Source organism: Zalophus californianus, chromosome 17 (assembly GCF_009762305.2).
Source record: "Zalophus californianus isolate mZalCal1 chromosome 17, mZalCal1.pri.v2, whole genome shotgun sequence".
Classification (NCBI taxonomy): Eukaryota; Metazoa; Chordata; class Mammalia; order Carnivora; family Otariidae; genus Zalophus; species Zalophus californianus.
In genome coordinates, this window is record NC_045611.1 from 18,393,291 (window position 1) to 18,408,786 (window position 15,496).

At 43.9% G+C, this 15,496-nt stretch overlaps 1 protein-coding gene and 1 long non-coding RNA gene across 4 annotated transcripts in view; one reads left to right on the forward strand and one right to left on the reverse strand.

The window, feature by feature from the left end:
- CTCF (CCCTC-binding factor) overlaps positions 1–12,723 on the reverse strand; it is a 49,315-nt gene extending 36,592 nt beyond the window's left edge. Inside the window, exons 1-3 of one of the 3 annotated variants that reach the window (XM_027620090.2) lie at positions 12,481–12,723; positions 7,374–7,485; positions 6,021–6,133 (exon numbers count right to left, since the gene is read on the reverse strand). The gene's annotated coding sequence lies outside the window, so the exon portion shown is untranslated. The remainder of the gene's footprint in view (positions 1–6,020; positions 6,134–7,373; positions 7,486–12,480) is intronic. The other 2 variants (XM_027620089.2, XM_027620091.2) reach the window with 2 other exon arrangements.
- LOC113936634 overlaps positions 10,967–15,496 on the forward strand; it is a 29,071-nt gene continuing 24,541 nt past the window's right edge. Inside the window, exon 1 of the long non-coding RNA XR_004819779.1 lies at positions 10,967–11,925. This is a non-coding gene — a long non-coding RNA (uncharacterized LOC113936634). The remainder of the gene's footprint in view (positions 11,926–15,496) is intronic.

Genomic DNA, 15,496 nt, shown 5'->3' on the forward strand with positions numbered 1-15,496 from the left:
TGTGTCAGACAAAAACACAAACATCAGATATAATCTACCAGACTGGCTCTTTCCTCCCTCCATTAGGATATATTTTAAGCTAGAAAGGCTGCTCAAAGTCAAGGTATAATCACTATTTGTATATCCCACTCTCCCTGCACACAGAACATCAAGACATCTGCTCTTCAAAAGCCCTTACCAATCCAGGACATTTTAGGACTCTATTTGCCACCTTTCTTGTTGGGGAGGCACCTACCCTCCTTCAAAATAAGAAATAGGGGATTTAATTTTAGGGTGATAAATGCTTAAAGCCATAGCTATATACTTGATAGGATAACTGACTTAACCATTAGCTAAGATACACATTTATCTGAAAGTCAATCAGCAAAAATCTCCTACTGAGAACAGTCAAGAACAGAATCAAAAAAGGACTCTGAATAGTTATTAGACAGCTCAAAATCTATGCACTCAAATGTACAATTAACTTGGCTCTTAACTCAAAGTCCATTTACTCTTATAATAAAAATAGTTCAAACAATGGGGAAGAGGAGAGATGAAGTATTAGAGGCAAAAAGCTAGAGCCAAAACCAAGACTTATCCCCAAAGGAACAGGTTAGAAAACTTAACAATCAGCAATAAGGAAGTACATTCCTAGTAATTTGAAATAACATAGGGTATCTAATGGGGAAAATGTCCATTAACATATAACATGAAGAAAGATTACAAAAGAGGATGCATGACAGGATTCTAACTTAGTTTAACAAATGAAACAAATAAAACTATACAAATACGGGCGCCTGGGTGGCTCAGATGGTTAAGCGTCTGCCTTCGGCTCAGGTCGTGATCCCAGGGTCCTGGGATCGAGTCCCATGTCGGGCTCCCTGCTCCTGGGGAGCCTGCTTCTCCCTCTGCCTCTCTCTCTCTCTGTCTTTCATGAATAAATAAATAAAATCTTAAAAAAAAAAAAACTATACAAATAGCATTTCTGGTGACATCCCCTACCTTAAGTCAGGCAGGTATTACATCTCTCCTGGACTGATGTAAATGGCCTCTCAACTAGTTTTCCTGCTTCCCCTCTTGCTTCCTTACCACCATTTTTCACACAGTGGACAAAGATTTCTAAGATGGAAATTTATTATTGCTGATTTATTATCAGCAAGGATACTTCAATTCTGAAACCTCCCCTGTGAAAACTTGTAAGCTTAAGTCTACACTCCTTCACCTGGACTACAGGGTCCTCTAAGGTCCTATCAGCAGAGCTGCATCCAGCCCCATACACTCTTTCATAACTGCTTTCAGTAGCCAGAACTTCCTAGGATTCTCTCCTCCTGCCTCTGGGCCTTTGTGCATGCCATTCTCTCTTCTAGGAATATACAAGCAATTAAACTTCTATGAATTCATCCTATAAATACACTAGTACAAGTACCCAAAGAGGTATATGCAAGGATATCTACTAGAACATCTTTCTCTAACAGCAAGACTGAAAACAACTCAAATGTCCAAAGCTATGTATATAGTATGCTACCATCTGTGTTTTCTTAAAAGGATACACAAACACATATGTTTACGCATGCACAGAATTTTCTCTGGAAGGATATATGAAAAATTAGTATTTATTACCTCTGGGAAAGAAAACTGAGGGATCAGAGGTGGGAAGAAGTTATTACTTTCCACTACACATTTTGTACTGTTTGAAATATTCCCACGTGTTTTTATTTAATGTAGTAGTTACAAAATACTTATATAGCACAATTATATTTTGTCTTTAAAACTGTATCATATGGGGGCGCCTGGGTGGTTCAGTCGGTTAAGTGTCTGACTCTTGATTTCAGCTCAGGTCATGATCTGAGAGTCGTGAGACTGAGCCCTGCATTGGGCTCTGCGCTGGGTATGGAGCCTGCTTAAGATTCTCTCTCCCTCTCCCTCACCTTCTCTAAAAACAAAAACAAAAACAAAACAAAACACCAAACTGTATTATAATGTACATGCCCATTTACAGAAGTGCAGGGAAAAAACCCAAAGGGGAACACACCAAACTGTTAATAGGGTTTATCTCTGTGTAAAGAAAATAAAGAGTTCTTTAGGTTTTAGTATAGTTCCACAACTATTAGACTCTTCCAAAGAATGAAACTAAACATTATTCAGGATGATACTAACTAAACATTGTATCAGGATGATATAAAAAAAGTTTAAGACCAAATGTAAGTGAGGAGACTTCTAAGAATTGCCTCTGCAACCTCAATTCCTCCTAACACTTGGGCAGATACATGGCTGCCGGGCCCCTCCCTCCTGCCTGCACTTCTGCAACAGTGTTCTGGCAAGGCTTTGAATCTATTCAGGAAGTCTAGACTTTACTGCCAGAGTAAACTAGACAAAAATTCCTTTATTTCATTATATTTATCAGAAAGCTTCAGTACTACTTCCTACTATATTGGATTCCTTTTCCCTTTAAAAATTATATAATACACGGGATGCCTGGGTGGCTCAGTCCATTAAGCATCTGCCTTCAGCTCAGGTCATGATCCCGGGGTCCTGGGATCAAGTCCCACACGGGGCTCCTAGCTCAGCAGGGAGCCTGCTTCTCCCTCTACCTGCCGCTCCCCCTGCTTGTGCTTGCTCTCTCTCATTCTCTCTCTCGACAAATAAATAAAATCTTCAAAAAAAAATTATATATGTAAATACGAGAAAATTCAGATAACCAAGAATATACATCTATAGGTTTTATTTTATTTTTTTTAAAGATTCCATTTATCGGGGCACCTGAGTGGCTCAGTCCTTAAGCGTCTGCCTTCGGCTCAAGTCATGATCCCAGGGTCCTGGGATCAAGCCCCGCATCGGGCTCCCTGCTCTGCGGGAAGCCTGCTTCTCCCTCTCCCACTCCCCCTCCTTGTGTTCCCTCTCTCGCTGTGTCTCTGTCAAATTAAAAAGAAAAAGATTCCATTTATCTCTTTGTCAGAGAGAGGTGGCACAAGTAGGGGGAGCAGCCGGCAGAGGGAGCAGGCTTTCCGCTGAGCAGGGAGCCCGATGCGGGGCTCGATCCCAAGACCCTGGGATCATGACCTGAGCCGAAGGCAGACACCTAACTGACAGAGTCACCCTGGCATCCCTGTATTATTTTTTTAAAGATCTTATATGTTTATTTGAGAGAGTGAGTGCTAGAGAGCATGAGCGGGGGGCGGGGCAGAAGGAGAAGCCGACTTCCCACTGAGCAGGGAGCCGGACATGGGGCTCAATCCCAGGACCCTGGGATCATGACCTGAGCTGAAGGCAGACGCTTAACAGACTGAGACACCCTGGCGCCCCTATAGGTTTTATATAAACATTTTGGTTTATATCCACAGTCCCCTCCTTATACACACACACGTATTTGTGCATACTATTTGATAATCTGCTTTATATAATACATCTCAAATCTACCTTTCAGTATGTTACTATACATAATACAACAGTTGCATGACATCCTATTATACAGATATTCATAACTTAATCACTCCCCCATTTTCGAATATGGTCATTCCCAAATTCTGGTAATTCTACTTTATTTAAAACAAACAAAACAAAACAAAAACCCCGGAAAAATTTATTTGCGCTACAAGATGTTATACAAACTACAGAAAACCAGGAAGTTACCCCAGACCTAGCCACCCTTGCACTATTAGTTTTTTATTTTATTTTGACCAGTGTTTTGATGTCTGTTTAGTCTTTTTCATAGGCATTCATTCCATTACTGAGTTCTTTTTTTTTTTAAGATTTTATTTATTTATTTGACAGAGAGCACAAGCAGGGGGAGTGACAGGGAGAGGGAGAGGGAGAAACAGGCTCCCGCTGAGCAGGGAGCCCAATGTAGGACTCTATCCCAGGACCAAGATCATGACCTGAGCTGAAGGCAGATGCTCAACCAAATGAGCCACCCAGGCGCCCCTACTCACTGAGTTCTTGCTATGTGCGAGGTTTTTGGTTTTTTTTCTTTACTTTTATTCCATAACTATTTTTTTGTATTATATTACAAAAAAAAAACTTCATAAGCATTTTGCTGGTTAACAGTATCCCCAATCAATTTCTTTTTGTGGTTCTCAAACATCACTCCCAACATGGGTGTGGCCCTGTTTATTTATCCATTTCTCTACTGCTCAACAGATTTTGATTAATATAATTTTCTCATCCACAAAGTCCCAATTTACTTGGTTCACGTAATTTTTGTACAGTCTGGTAGTCATCACTGTAGCTTAATGCAAAATATATACAATGACCAACTATTCTATTTTTTTTTTTAAGATTTTATTTATTTATTTGACAGAAAGAGACACAGCGAGAGAGGGAACACAAGCAGGGGGAGTGGGAGAAGCAGGCTTCCCGCAGAGCAGGGAGCCCAATGCAGGGCTCAATCCCAGGACCCTGAGATCATGACCTGAGCCGAAGGCAGACGCTTAATGACTAAGCCACCCAGGCACCCCTACAATGACCAACTATTCTAAAGTCTAAAGATTATCACTTTACTTCTACATAGCACATTATAGTGTTACAAATATATATATTTCCCCCCAACAATACATTTAACTGCCATAAGCCTGTCATTTTATCAATGGGAAAAGGAAGGCACAAGGAAGTCACCCCTAATGGACTTGCCCAAGGCCCTACAGCTATTCAGCTGCACTGACTAAACCTTGGTGCCCTAATAGGATTAAAATCAAATTTTATGTTCCTTTTGAATTTCCTCATACACCTACATCAGGGTTTCTCCTCCAGAAAGCCTTTCTCAACATCTTTCACCAACTCCTGTAACTATCCTCCCTGCATCCGAAACACACTTTTATCAGAGCACAAATAACACTTCATGACTGATTCCTTGCCCCATACTCAACACCCTCTGGAAAACAATCTTTTTCTTATTCATCTTCAAATACCCAGTACCTAATGCAGTACCTGACATAAAGTAGAAAGGCAACTGTTCAAAGAATGGAAAGAACACATTACAAGTGTTCAATAAATACTGTAAATATTTAGAGCACATCTAAACATCTGGTTGATCCAATTCAAATATGTTTCAGAGAAAGTCACACTCCATTGTATCTAAAACAAATCAGGTTCAAATATAAAACTTGTATTCAAAGAATAGATATTATCAATATAGAAAATATAATTCTTAAGTGCCACTTATATTAAGAGCAATACACTAGGGCGCCTGGGTGGCTCAGTTGGTTGAGCGACTGCCTTCGGCTCAGGTCATGATCCTGGAGTTCCGGGATCGAGTCCCGCATCGGGCTCCCTGCTCAGCAGGGAGTCTGCTTCTCCCTCTGACCCAACCCCCTCTCATGCTCTCTTTTTCTCTCTCTCAAATAAATAAATAACATCTTAAAAAAAAAAGAGCAATACACTAATAACAATACTTAGTAATTCTAAAACAGTTTAGATGCTTCTGAATAACTGTCTTAGGAGTCACAAGGTCTACCAGCTTAAGACTTAGCCATTTTATTATGACTCTGATTACATAACAACTTGAATGAGGGAGGTAACAAAATCAGTATAAACTGTTAATTATACTCACGTTAATGTGACATTTGCTTTCAAAATTCTCTTCTGTAGAACTTACAATTTTAGATCTGATTTTGCTCATTGCTTTATTTAAAAATTATAATTCTTAGGTCACTGGAATGGTCTTAATACTTCTGACTTGGTCCAGCCATCTAGAAACTGCCTACCAATCTGTGCAGAGCTCTTGTGCATGTTAGACATGTGCAAGAACATGCATGCAAGCTAGCAAGCACCATTTAATACAATTTAACATCTATTCCATAGTAGGATACTACAGGGAACAAAGTAAGGAGGTGGATGGTAGAGCTGTTCTATAGCTCAGAAGTATTGCTTCTCGAATACTAAAGTAAAAGTATTTCCACTATAGTACCTATACAAAAAGCAATTCTTATTCCCAGGTACTCATGACCCACTTTGTTGAAAACCTGGGTTATCTTAGTCATACAGAGTTCCCATTCTGATGCTAAAATATGTATTTGTTTTAATGTAAAAATTTAAAAATTACTTACCAGTCAAATTACTTAACTCACCGCCCCCTCAATGAGCACAATTGAAGCTCCAAGAAGATGGGTCATGTTTATCTTGTGACTTCAAGTACCCCGGAATCATACCACTTTGTACCCTAAGGGTATTCATATCCCAGTTTGAGAAACAGGGATCTAAGCAATTAAATAGCCATAACACTTAAAAGTGACCAACATGTCCCTACAATCCCATTCCCCAAACTCTTATGGCTAGTTTTCTCAACAGCTTTCCAAATCAGTATTTTCTTTTCAGCACTCATTAATATGTACTCTGTGTCAACACTCCTAAAAAAAAACCTGCAGGGTACAAATTATTTCTGGAGTGACAGAATAATAGCACATAGCACCTTGTCCTTCCCATCTATCAATGTACCAAGCTGCCCGTGGAAAACAGAGATATGAAGAATAGTAGAGCTTTCACTCCTGTTCCCTTCCTCCTCTCTATTTGCTCCAGGCCCAGCTTTTAAGAAAAATCTTAGTAGTCATCATTTAGATGATTCATTCACACAAGCTTATCTAATGTCAGCATTTCTAATTCCCACCTCTCTTTTGCCGTTACACAAGTGCAATTAAACTATTTTCACATTTTTAAAACATTTTCACATTTTCTAGGGGATAAGAAAGATGTGCTTTCTGATAGCCTGAGAAGAGGTAATTTTCCTACCCAGAAACCTACTTTGTTGCCTAGTATATCTCAACGTTTATAAGGCCTGTTTCAAGTTCCCTGTGATGTCCATTATATTTTATAACAGACATTGTAGGCTACAGTAAATTTTAAGTGACACTTTAAAACGTTTTTAAAAGTTATTCGTAATGACTATAACTGATGGAAAAATGGGTCATCAGCTGGGCTAACTCAAGTTAACTAAGACAACTTTTATCTAAGATGTCTCCCCAAGAACAGGATTCCATCAAAATTTCAAATTGCCCTAGGCCGTGGACTTTTGAGGTCATTTGCCAGTAGTTAAAAAATATATTCCAAGGGTTTCTGCAGAAAAACAACCATTTCCTGGGGTCTTTCTATGTACACACTCAGAATGGTACTTAATGCTTTACACACATTCTCATCAACTTGGAGAACAGCCTCTGTAACTGGTGTTGTTCTCTAACAAATGGGGACCGTAGGAGTAGAAAGGTTAAGTAACTTGCTCAGTGTCACCCAGCTAGTATATGGCAGTACAGTTCCAAACCAAGGACTCTAACTATAAAATCTGTATGGCCTCAATCACCCCACTGTCCTCCATCTCCTATACCCAAGAACAATATAGCAAATCCTCCAACCCCAGAAAGGATGTACTACTCTTATTTTCGAGACCAAGAAATGGAAAGAGCATTTACCTCTCCGTGACTGCAAAGTCAGTTTGAGGAGGGAAAACAGAACTCTCAAGCCCCTGGTTAGCAATCTGTCCACTAGTGCATCTTGTTCTTTGGCTCCAGATGTGTGATCATTCTAAAACAGAAACACAAATAATTTTATGAATACCAAATATACACAAATGCACATATAATATGAAAAGCAAAATGAGGGCAAGATGAAAACTGATAAAATTGGTTAAGAAACAATATACTTGTTAACAGGTCACATTACTAAATGAGGCATTCCATAAATTCTATCAAGCCAATAAAACACTGACACTTATTTTTTAGACATTTGCTTAATATATAAAGGATCTGTAGTTATCAGAACAGTACCCCAGTGGGGTGCCTGGCTGGTTCAGTTGGTGGAGCACGTGACTCTTGATCTCAGGGTTCTGGGTTTGAGCCCCAAGTTGGGTATAGAGAGTATTTAAAAAAAAAAATCAAATCTTAAGAAAAAAAAGTACACCATTATGATCTTGCAAGCAGACAATGGCACATGTATGTATATTCAAGCTGACAAAAAATTAATTCTTATATAGTAATAGTCCTTTAACAGTATCATTGCCTTATCTTCAGCAAGTAGTGGCTTTACTGATTTAAGGTAGTTTACACCACAAGACTGTATTTTTCAGTTTAATTAAGATAACTATGGAGAGAGCTTTCACTGACTTGAAATTCCTAGAAGCATAGCAATGAAAATACTTTGTTAGCTGACATTTTCCTCCTTAAATTACAAATAAATGAACTGTCAAGCTTTAAGCTTCAGGCAACAGTAGAGTGGAACTTTTAGGAAGGAAGGAAGGAAGGAAGACTCACAAGTGAAATTAAAGTGCTAAAATTGAGTTAAAGAGTATCCAAAACAGGGGCAGGGGGGTGGCTCAGTCTTTAAGCGTCTGCCTTCAGCTCAGGTAATGATCCCAGGGTTCTGGGATCGAGGCCAGCATTGGGATCCCTGCTCAGTGGTAAGCCTGCTTCTCCCTCTCCCACTCCCCCTGCTTGTGTTCCTGCTCTCGCTATCTCTCTCAGTCAAATAAATAAATAAAATCTTAAAAAAAAAAAGTTTCCAAAGAATCTGGCATATCTGGTAAAACGAGAAGGGAATCCATCTCATAATTAACTAAAGCCCATAAAACCAAGCTGATATAATATTTTCTTAGATGAAACTAAAGAAGTCTTCTCCACTGAGGCAATTTACAACTTGAATTGAGGATTAGTGTATCTAGTCCAAGAAACACTTTTGTATCGGAGTCCATATATTGTTACTAGCATGCCTCAAAGGAGATGAGATTTTATGTACCTCACCATTCTTTTTTTTTTTTTTTTAAAGCGGTGTTTGGTAGTCAAATCTTTTTTTTTTAATGTTTTATTTATTTATTCATGAGAGTCAGAGAGAGAGAGAGAGAGGCAGAGGCAGAGGGAGAAGCAGACTCCCTGCCCAGCAGGGAGCCCGATGCGGGACTCGATCCCAGGACCCTGGGATCATGACCCGAGCCGAAGGCAGACGCTTAACCATCTGAGAGCCACCCAGGTGCCCCGTACCTCACCATTCTAAGGATGAATAAAAATGAAGATCAAGTATGGAAAAAATCACTATTCTTGGTGTATATATTAGCAGTCTATACGCATTGTTCCATCTTTGCACTCAAATACTAATCACTAAGAAAATGCACAAAGATACTGCCAGGGAAGATTTGAAGATAGTGACTAGATGAAGTTTAGGGATGTTTAGAAAAACAAATATGGTATGCCAAATCCACACATCCAACTGCAAACCAGGGTCTTCAAGGTTACACATTATTTGCCATTATTGTTCTTTCCAAGGCTGTATGATCTTTCTCGAAGTATTAAATTATGACAAATTTTAGTTGTTTGAAGACAGACCTGATTTCTAGCAAAAGAGCCTGAAGTCATCTGGGACCAAGATAGGTAAATAAGGTAGATAGATGATCAACTAAATTTCTGGTCTTAAAAAATGAAATGGAGGCTATAAAATGGATGATGGGGAGTGAATTTGACGCCAGCACCATCCCTAAAGCAAAACAAAACAAAACAGTCTCTAGGGTGCCTGGGTGGCTCAGTTGGTTAAGCGACTGCCTTCGGCTCAGGTCATGATCCCAGGGTCCTGGGATCGAGTCCCGCATCGGGCTCCCGGCTCAGCAGGGAGCCTGCTTCTCCCTCTGACCTTCTCCCCTCTCATACTGTTTCTCTCTCGCTCGCTCTCTAATAAATAAAATCTTAAAAAAAACCCCAAAAAACAAAAACAAAACAAAACAGTCTCTAGAGGAGACTTTTTGCCAGCAGGCACCACTGTGCAAGGCTCTGCCACAGGACTCCTCCTTGAGGAGCCACAGGTGGCCTCTGTACTCCCAAAGATCTCCCTCATTTTGCCTGTTGTTTAAAGCAAAATCCTAAAGCTCTTAGAACTGGAATGCATCTTGGGGCATCTGGGTGGCTCAGATGGTTAAGCATCTGCCTTCGGCTCAGGTCATGATCCCAGGGTCCTGGGATTGAGCCCCATGTCTGGCTCCTGGCTTGGCGGGGAGCCTACTTCTCCCTCACCCTCTGTCTCTCCCCTGCTCATGCTCTCGCGCTCGCTCTCTGTATCTCTCTGTCTCAAATGAATAAAAAAAAAAAAATTGGAATGCACCTTAAGAATGACTTTTATAACTTCTAAATTTTCTTACGTTGGTTGAATAGACCCCTAAGGATGACTTTTACAATTCCTCCTGAATAAGCAGTATTTTCTTAAGTGGGCAAACATTCCTGTTGTAATCTTTCTCACATTACTGATTTAAGTAATAAGTTCCTTTGCGTAACCTTATATCCTCAATTTATTCTCTGTAGATTTCATTTTCCAATAAAGTATGAATCCTGAAATACAGGAAACCTCAAAGAATAGCAACTCTGTAGACAAAGCCCACACCATTAAAACAGCATAAATGATATGAAAGACCAAGAAGATGATGACTGCATAGGGCAGAACTGAATGAAGAAACAAAACATGGTCTGTGGAGCACAACACTGACCAGGGAAAACAAGCTTTGCCCCTGGATCAATTACAGATCTTCTGGATTTTAATCTTTAACCCGAACAGAGCTTATTTTTATAAGTAAAACAGACCACCTGCCATCCACAATGTCAAAAGGAAAATAAAACCAAAAATCTCAAGAAATGCAAAAAATTACACAAATGGACTAATTTACTCGACAATTAAGCATGGTTCTATTCCCAAACCTAACACTTCATCAACACTACTGCATTCGTTAGTGCAATTTTACTTTTACCGGAGAGGAGGGGGAGAAGGAACGTTTTGTAGGGTTCAAAAAAGAGATGCTGAACTATAGAGGCAGATTCCTGCAAAATCCTACAGATTGAGATTACACACAGCAGACCCGACAACTTTGCTTAGCACCAGGCTGTTTTAATTTCCTCATACGCTTAACATAGCTTCAAAAAAAAAAAATTAATCAAAACCTTCCTCTCCCCAAAGCAACCCGAGCTGACACATCAACTACTGCAGGATACTGTATTAAAGTACTAGAACATTTCAGGAAAATAAAAAACTATGGCAATCCAACAGGAAGTTTTTTAATCATTCAAGAAGACAGTTAAAGACAGTAAATTTAATATACATGCCCTGTTTAACTTCTTTTACCGCCTATAGGGGACGTAGATTTTTAACTTTCCTAGTTGATTTAAACTCAAAGCATGAAGACTACGTATGCGAATGTTTACTTAATGCTGCACTCTGGGCTACAGGAAGTCAGCTACTAAAGTGTAGTTACATTAGGCGTAGATATTTATAAACCAACTGCAACTAGTGACCTAGGATTCAATTACAACACCAACCCTCGTATTTCAGCGTATGGGCAAATTACCAGTGGAGTCAAGAATAAATTCATTCTGCCCTACTGACGCTTTAGATCGGGTTGCACAATCTCGGGGCAGAACTGCCTTCGTCTAGCCCTAAAGCATCAGGTACTAAATACTGTACTAAGTTAGCGTCAGGACATTTTAAAGCGGGAAGGAAACTCAAGGGTCGCCTGAACCAACTTAGCCAGCCCATAATCCCGAATTCAGGAATTTGTCACGTCACTTGAGATCAGAACGAAATTAAGTTTTGATCCCTTTGAGATCTCTTAGCGCACAAAGTCAGGCTATCACTACAAGGGGAGTCCGACCCTGGCTGTAGAAAAACTACTTGGTGCGGAACTCGAGTCTCTTCCGCCCACCGTGGGGGACCGCACCGGTCAGGTCCAGCGAGGAGCCCCGCCGCGAGTTTGGGGGCGCAGCCGGGCCCGGCGGGGGCGGCGAGCGCGCGTCCCCCCGCCCGCTCAGGCAGCGTCGAGGCGCGAGCAGCTCAGCCACCCTTGCAGAGGGAGCTCTCGACAGCTCTGGGGTCCCTCTGCTCGCAGCCGCAGCAGCGCCGCCTGCGCCACTCGGCGGAGACGGAGACCAGCGGCGGCGGTGCGCGGACTGGGAGCGACCGCCAAGCAGCCGAGCGGCAGGGGTATGCTCGCAAAGCGGCCGGGTAGGTTCCGGGGACCGGGCAGGCTGGAGGAGGGGCAGCCCGAGAGGCGTCGGCCAGGGCCCGACACCCATACTACACGGAAACCGGGCTGCGCGCACGGCGGCAGTGGGTCCGGACCCTACAGCAAGGCGGGCGCGGGAGCCGGGACACGGAGATCGCCTTTCGGCTGCGGCCACCCGCCGCGGGAGGGGCGGAGGGCAGAGGGCGGGCCGCGGCCGGGCAATCAGTCGGGCCAAGAGCCGGCCTCGAGGGCAGAGACAAAGGAAGGAAAATGGAGTCGCCGGCGCGCGGGCCTCTGTTGCCGCCGCCGCCGCCGGAGGCCTAGCGCGCCGCCAGGAGGGAGGCCTAGCGGGAGGGTGTTGGGGGGGGGGGGCGGCCGGGCCGCGGCGGCGACGGGCAATGGCGGCGGCCGCGCCGCAGCAGGGACGGTAGAGGGAGACAAACACCCCCCGGCGGCGGCGCTGGCGCCGGGCTGCAGCCAGCGCCGACCGGAGCGGCCCCATCGTGACACCTAGAGGCGGCCCGCGAAACCTCCTCCACCCCGGGCCCCCTTACCTCCGCGCCACACCCCCTGCAGCGCCCGCTCCGCCGCCGCTCCACCGCTCCGGCCACCCGGCGTCCCCGGCCAGCTCCGCGCACCCGCACCGGCTACCGCCACCGCCGCTGCCGCCAAAGAAGCAGCTCCGCGCACGGTTTAATCGCTCCACAGGCTCGGGCACAAAATGGCGGCGGCGCGGTGCAGTGCGCCTGCGTCGGCGCTGCCGGGGCCGCGGGTGCTGATAAGGGAAGGGACGGGTGGGGGGGCCGGCCGGGCGACGAGTGGAGGGCGGGGGAGGAAAGGTGAGGGGAGGGGTTGGCGCAGGGCAGCATGGGAGGCGGCCCCGGGCGCCAACTTTCAAAAGCGGGCGCGATGGCGTCACGGGACGCGCCGCGAGTCGCGTCACGCCGCACGCGCCCTCCCGCGCCCTCGCCCGGTCGCGCGTGGGCTCTGCGGGCGCCGCGACGTCCGGGCTCCCGCTGGGTGGGGCTTCCTGGGCGGAGGCCGCCGCCTCTGGGCTGTACAGGATCCCAGGCTTGTTTGACCTGGTTCTCTAGCCGCAGTCTCCCGCCCTGAACCCGTAAAGGGGGGTTGGGGGTGGGAGGGAGGGTGTTTGGAGGAAGCGCGCGCCGGGCTAGTTGGTGGAGCAGAGGCGGTTCTTGGGCCGGGCCCCGCCCAAGTCTCCGCCCTAGCCGGGCCGGACCCTCCCTCCCAGCTCCCCACCGCTGCCAGCCACGGTGTTAAGGCCGGACTGGTCCCCGTACACTCCCAGCTCCTCAGAACTGTACAGCGCCCGCGAGAGAGAGCGAGAAGGGCTGTCCTTGCCCAGCGGCTTTTGAGGGATCTCTCCGCTTCCTAAAACCGGGTGCAAGAGAAGGCATGGGCTTCCCCTTGGTGTCACCAGGCCACTTCAGCCAAGAAAGGCCAACGGAAGATCAGATGTGATGCTTATACACCACCGTACCGGTCTTTTGCCAAAACGACTTTATTTGGCGTGATTTAATGCTGTATTTTAAAACGTACATTTCTTGTCTCTGCTCGAGAGTTAAGTTCTCTGTGGGCGGCGCCCTTCAGCCCTTCAGCCTTACAGTGCGGTCGTCCCTCCCCCTCCCCAGGAAGCACCTGTGGATTCTACCCAACCAGCAATGAAGTTCACCGACCGCAGACTGGAAGATGTTCTGGTGACCCAGATAGGAGAGCCTTTGGTACTTACGGGAATCTGACTCAGGACTGTATTCTGAACTCCCATACCTTAGATGTCACGGACAACAAACGGACCCAGCATCAAGGAGACAGTTTTTGCTCCATTCAGCTGATTGTTCCATTATGAGGATGCCAGTCCAATATTGACATTTTCTCGGGGTTTTGTTGAAAAAGGGAATCAGAAATCTAGATTTTTGTAATGTAAAATCTTCAGGTACTTAGATGTTAGCAACTCAGGTGTTTTTAAACTGTATGAGCTGATTAAACCATATATATGTGTGTGGGCTATCACTTGGAGGAAAGAGTGAAGAGAAATTCCAAGGCCAGATCCTAGACACTCCAGCATTTAGAAATAGGATAATGGAGAAGGAAACTGAAAGGGGGCAGCCAGGAAGACAGAAAAAAATCCACAAGCGTGTTGAATTTGGAATCCATGGGCAGAGAAGGTTTCTGTAGGGGGGAGTGGTCAACTGTGTCTAGTGCTGCTGAGAGGTCAACTTGGGCCAGAGACATGGCTTTTGGATTGGTCACCTTGGAATTCAATGGAGAATATTATTGGCGAATTTGACTTGATTCATGTTGGTAAATTGAGACTTGGACCTCACTAGAATGGGTTGAGAATGAATGGAAAAGTAAGGAAATAGAGACAGCACACGTAGGCAACGTGAGAATTTTGCTGTGAAGGGAGCAAAGAAATTTAGGGATAACTGTGGAAAGATATGGGCTCAAGGGAAAAGATGTTTTAAAACATGGTAGGGTTCTGGAGCATGTTTATGTGCCATTGGGAGTGATACAGGAGAGAGAAGGCTTGCTTGACCTATACAGGAGTGAAATCCATGAGAGGATATAAGGAAACTAGGAGGACTAACCTTGGATAGGAACAGGATGCTTCCATTGTGATAATTAGGGTAATAAAGGTGAAGACTGACGCAAATGCTGGTGAGGGTAGGGGGAGCAAGTGTACAACTTTCCTAGTAGGACTGCCTTGGCAGCATTGGGTACCTATTTGAAGTTTGTGATCATGAATTTAAAGTTAAACCAGTTGGCCTAGTATGTGGTTTTTTCCAGCAATATTTAGCTGCTTGGGTACAGACGTGCATGAAAGAGATAATTTCGTTTCTCAACACCAGGGCCCAAGTTTTCTGGTTCCTAATCTCAGGTACTTGCCTCATTAATCACTTAATATTCTAGAAATGTGTGAATATTTGAAAAATTTACATGTGACCCCTTTTTCTAGAAACCAAATGATCCCATTTATCTCTTACGTATACCCGAGGACTCAAAAATAAAGGCAAACTTAGTGGAAATTACCAGATACCTCTGGAATATTTGCATCTTGCATTTTCTTCAGCCCTCCACCCCAAACACCTCCTGGTATACCTAGAAGCTATGTACTGGGAACAACAAGGCTGACTTGCACTTAAATTCTTAGCTTCTTTTTCTTTCTGGCACCTTTAATAATCTGATTAATAAACTTTCCATAAGACTTTACTTCAAACCATCTTCCTTATCTTTAAGAGTAAGCTATAAGAGTGTCTTCTAAAGCTTTAATATGGGCAAATATAAGTCAGTGTATTTAGATGGAAAAAGCTTCAACTATATTTACAATGATATTTACAGCTGCTATGGCCTGAATATTTGTGTCCCTCTCAAAATTCATATTTGAAATCCTAATGCTCAATGTGATGGTATTAGTAGATGGGGCCTTTAGGAGGTACCTAAGTCATGAGGGTGGAACCCTCATAAATAGAATAAATTCCTTGTAAAAGAGGCCTAATAGAGATCCCTAGTCCCTTCCACCATGTTAAGGACATATCCAGAAGGCAACGG